General features: G+C 51.1%; 2 non-coding genes across 2 annotated transcripts; both read left to right on the forward strand.

Annotated features, from left to right (window-relative positions):
* The first annotated feature begins 1,162 nt into the window (after window positions 1-1,162).
* Window positions 1,163-3,066, forward strand: LOC137927703 (small subunit ribosomal RNA). The gene has a single exon (XR_011107847.1). It is a non-coding gene; the product is annotated as a small subunit ribosomal RNA (ribosomal RNA).
* Window positions 3,067-3,882: 816 nt separating this feature from the next.
* Window positions 3,883-4,039, forward strand: LOC137927803 (5.8S ribosomal RNA). Its single transcript, XR_011107935.1, has one exon. It is a non-coding gene; the product is annotated as a 5.8S ribosomal RNA (ribosomal RNA).
* Window positions 4,040-5,000: the final 961 nt, after the last annotated feature.

The following is a 5,000-nucleotide window of genomic DNA, read 5'->3' on the forward strand; positions in this document are numbered from 1 at the left end:
GATGATGATGATGATGATGATGATGATGATGATGATGATGATGATGATGATGACGACGACGATGACATCGAGATCAGGGTCAGATATAGATATGTAGATCGGTGGTATGCAATCGATACGCGAACGCTCTATAGCGCTACGCGGAGACGCATACAGTCGTTCCCGCATATACATGGGACTGGCGCGAGACGCGCCGGTCGGCCGAATCGAGTTCTCTCCGATGCTCTTCTGTTTTGTTTTGTTTGTTGGTGGTTGTGGAGTGTGGAGTGTGTTTTTTTGGTTGGTGGGGTGTGTGTGTGTGTGGTGGTGGTGTTAGTTTGTTTGCGGAGATTGCGTTTTTTTTAGATTTAGTTTTTTTTTTTTTTTTTATAAAAAAAAAAAAAAATTTAAAAATTATTCTTAGAAAACGCGCGCGAATCGAACAAAACTAATAACACCGATACACAAACAACGCGCGCCACCAACGAGAACGCCCGAAACTGAAACTTCTATAACCGACAAACGCACGAACGACACAGCGGCGGCGGAGGAGGGAAGAAAAAGGGGATCATCTCCCCACAACAACACACCGTAAACTGTGTCGGACGACGTCTCCGTTATGTAAGAGCGGAAGGCGTAAGAGAACGTCTCGTTTAATTAACGCGAACGGCGTTGGGCTCCCGAGTCGACTTCGGGGCGGCCCTTAACGCATCGCATCAACGAGCTCGTCGCGCGCTAGTCGCGCGACGGTCGATCATGATATATAAATCAAGGATTTCGGATCTCTCTAAAACCGGGCTGGAAATCGGTCATTGTTCGTTTTGCGAAACGATATTTTATAAAAGTGAAGATTTGTATGTGTCTCGTCAAAGAACGTTCCGATGAATCGGACGCGATGCCGCGTCCAAAGTAAATCTGGACGAACGCGAGGCGAGTGTTGAGATATACATTTTCCTCCGTGAACAGATAGAAAAACGAATTCATTTTGTTGTTGCGGTGTGGTGTTGTGTGTGTATTGTAATAAATACGCACGCACGCACGCACGCAAAAAGCTACCTAGGCACCGGCGCGTCACGGCGTTTCGAACGTCCGACGCGTCGCTTGTCACACGTCTATCATATCATCATCACCCTCATATCTCTCGTATGTGCGGTGTTGGTGTGTGTTAGCTCTACTAGCTAGCTCCCTGGTTGATCCTGCCAGTAGTTATATGCTTGTCTCAAAGATTAAGCCATGCATGTCTCAGTGCAAGCCGTATTAAGGCGATACCGCGAATGGCTCAATATATCAGTTTTGGTTCCTTAGATCTTACCTCGGTTACTTGGATAACTGTGGTAATTCTAGAGCTAATACATGCAATCAGAACTCTGACCAGTGATGGGATGAGTGCTTTTATTAGATCAAAACCAATCGACGGAGGGCCTCGCGTCCGAAGTCGTTAATTTTGATGAATCTGGATAACTTTTGCCGATCGCATGGTCCAGCACCGGCGACGCATCTTTCAAATGTCTGCCTTATCAACTTTCGATGGTAGTTTCTGCGACTACCATGGTTGTCACGGGTAACGGGGAATCAGGGTTCGATTCCGGAGAGGGAGCCTGAGAAACGGCTACCACATCCAAGGAAGGCAGCAGGCGCGCAAATTACCCACTCCCGGCACGGGGAGGTAGTGACGAAAAATAACGATACGGGACTCTTACGAGGCCTCGTAATCGGAATGAGTACACTTTAAATATTTTAACGAGGAACAATTGGAGGGCAAGTCTGGTGCCAGCAGCCGCGGTAACTCCAGCTCCAATAGCGTATACTAAAATTGTTGCGGTTAAAAAGCTCGTAGTTGCATTTGTGCGCCGCGCTGTCGGTGCACCGCATCCGCGGTGATACTGACACGTCTGCGGAGCATATCGTCGGTGAGCCGTCGGTAAAACGGCGGTTCAATATCAAAATCCTATCGCGGTGCTCTTCGGTGAGTGTCGAGATGGGCCGACAATTTTACTTTGAACAAATTAGAGTGCTCAAAGCGGGCTCAAAATGCTGCTTGAATATTTCGTGCATGGAATAATAGAATATGATCTCGGTTCTATTTTGTTGGTTTTCAGAACTCCGAGGTAATGATTAATAGGGATAACTGGGGGCATTCGTATTGCGACGTTAGAGGTGAAATTCTTGGATCGTCGCAAGACGAACATCAGCGAAAGCATTTGCCAAAGGTGTTTTCATCAATCAAGAACGAAAGTTAGAGGTTCGAAGGCGATTAGATACCGCCCTAGTTCTAACCGTAAATATGTCATCTAGCGATCCGCCGACGTTACTACGATGGCTCGGCGGGCAGCTTCCGGGAAACCAAAGATTTTGGACTCCGGGGGGAGTATGGTTGCAAAGCTGAAACTTAAAGGAATTGACGGAAGGGCACCACCAGGAGTGGAGCCTGCGGCTTAATTTGACTCAACACGGGAAATCTCACCAGGCCCGGACACCGGAAGGATTGACAGATTAACAGCTCTTTCTTGATTCGGTGGGTGGTGGTGCATGGCCGTTCTTAGTTGGTGGAGCGATTTGTCTGGTTAATTCCGGTAACGAACGAGACTCTAGCCTGCTAAATAGGCGTCGTCATTTAGGTGTGCGCCGCTCCGGTGGCGCAACTCACTGGCGACGTATTAAAATTCTTCTTAGAGGGACCGGCGGCTTCGAGCCGCACGAGATTGAGCAATAACAGGTCTGTGATGCCCTTAGATGTCCTGGGCCGCACGCGCGCTACACTGAAGGAATCAGCATGTTCTCCCTGGCCTAGAGGCCCGGGCAACCCGTTGAAACTCCTTCGTGCTGGGGATTGGGGTTTGCAATTATCCCCCATAAACGAGGAATTCCTAGTAAGCGCGAGTCATAAGCTCGCGTTGATTACGTCCCTGCCCTTTGTACACACCGCCCGTCGCTACTACCGATTGAATGATTTAGTGAGGTCTTCGGACCGACACGCGGTGGCTTCACGGCCGTCGGCGTTGCTGGGAAGTTGACCAAACTTGATCATTTAGAGGAAGTAAAAGTCGTAACAAGGTTTCCGTAGGGGAACCTGCGGAAGGATCATTAACGTGTGTGTATGTGTGCGAGACGCGTGATATGTTCACGAACGTTGTTGCGCCGCTGTTGCTGTTGCTGTTGTTGCTGTTGCGACGACGACGACGACGACGACGACGACGACTTCGTACATACCGTGTTTACACATATATATATGTAATACATCCATAATGATATATATATACGACATATATACATATATATGTACGTACGCGCGCGCGCTGCTGTTCGTATCTAATGCGGACGAGCGCGCGCGCGTGTGCGTGCGTGTGTGTGTGCGTGTTTGTATATATGTATAAAAAATAAAATGTGAAATAATTGTCTCTAGCGTCTATTACGCCTAACGGCGCAGCGGCGACGGCGCCGTGGCGGTGGCCGGTGGCGGTGGTGGCATTCGTCGAAAGTGCTACCGCCGCCGCTGCCTCCGCCGCCGTCGAAGCGGCCGGGTGGCGGAAAAACGCCGAGAGACGAGCGCCGACCGGGGCATACCAAACGGAGCGTTCGAAGCGGTGAAAATCCCCACTGCCTAGCTCAGGCCCTTTATTGTCGGTTGGCGCTATACAAAACGAAATTTAAGCGGTTAGAAAGATGACAATGTCGTGCGTCACGCCAGCTCGTTGGGGGGTGCGCGGGTCGTCGTCGTTCATCATTCTAAAGGATTCGCGTCGGGGCGTTAAGCTTTTTCGGTGCCGTTTCTTTATGAACGCCTCGGCGCACATGAATTCGACCAACTTTCGACGTTAATACATAAAAACGGACAATCAAGTGGCCGACGGCGAGAGCCGTAGGCCGCTACCGTAAGTAATAACAACATTAAGAAAAAACCATTACCCTGGACGGTGGATCACTTGGCTCGCGGGTCGATGAAGAACGCAGTTAACTGCGCGTCATAGTGTGAACTGCAGGACACATTTGAACATCGACATTTCGAACGCACATTGCGGTCCGTGGAGAAATATCCAGGACCACTCCTGTCTGAGGGCCGGCTGTTAAAATATAAAAACCACACTGTTCGGTGTAGAACGCGCGCTACGTGCGCTCGCGCCGGTCGATGCGCGCGGCGGTGACGCGCGACGCGGCGGCGGCGGGTTGGTGGGGGGTGATGAACGAGCTCGCGGACGGTGCGATGGGACGATCTCTAATAAGAGTCTCTCGTCCGCGCCGCCGCGGCTCTCACTCTCTCTCTCTCTCACTATCCGCCGTCGCTGTCGTCGCGCTGCCGCTGCCGCACTACCGCGCGCGGGCGAGCGGGCGCGCGCTCTTTCGAACAATTGACGGTTTCCGTTGAACGTTCTTCGCGACGGACGACGGACGGCGGGGTGCTGCACCCCTCACGTCCGCGTACGCGCGGAGCGCGTTTACGGTCCGTTTAAATATATCGAATTGTATTGAATATGAAACGAGTGTGAAAAGATTACACGCATCGCTAAGACGCGAGTCTTCGTAGTGCGGTCTTCGTCCGAGCTCATCGGTTCGTGTATACGATATAATAAAATATATCGGAAGCACAGACGACGCGTCTCCGACGGATGCGACCGGCAGGCGGTGAATGTTTTCTTGCGCGGCAAGCGTAACGCACACACAAACATATGTAAGTAAACATTACGTGATGTTCATGTGCGCGCGCGCCTAGCCCGATGCGAGAGAGTTCACCGCTCGTCGTCGCTACGCATCCGTATTATGTCGGTGATACGCGTCGTCGTTCCAGTGCGAACGTTATATTATCGTATCGATACGGACCGATACCGAAAGGGCCGGACGATCGATCGCTAACGAAAAGTACTCGCGCTCGCGTATGCGTGTCGAGATTTTCGTTTACGCTCGTATCATCATAATCATCATCGTCATCGTCGTCGTTCATCGCGCAACGCGTGTTGTGTGTGCAGCGTTGCGTTGTGCGTGCGCGCGTCTAGAGACCTCTAAGGACTCGCGACGCGCGCGCCTCG

The sequence above is a fragment of the Battus philenor genome, unplaced genomic scaffold (assembly GCF_028537555.1).
Source record: "Battus philenor isolate CCGP_79_NKW_IND1 unplaced genomic scaffold, ilBatPhil1.0.hap1 SCAF_36, whole genome shotgun sequence".
Lineage (NCBI taxonomy): Eukaryota > Metazoa > Arthropoda > Insecta > Lepidoptera > Papilionidae > Battus > Battus philenor.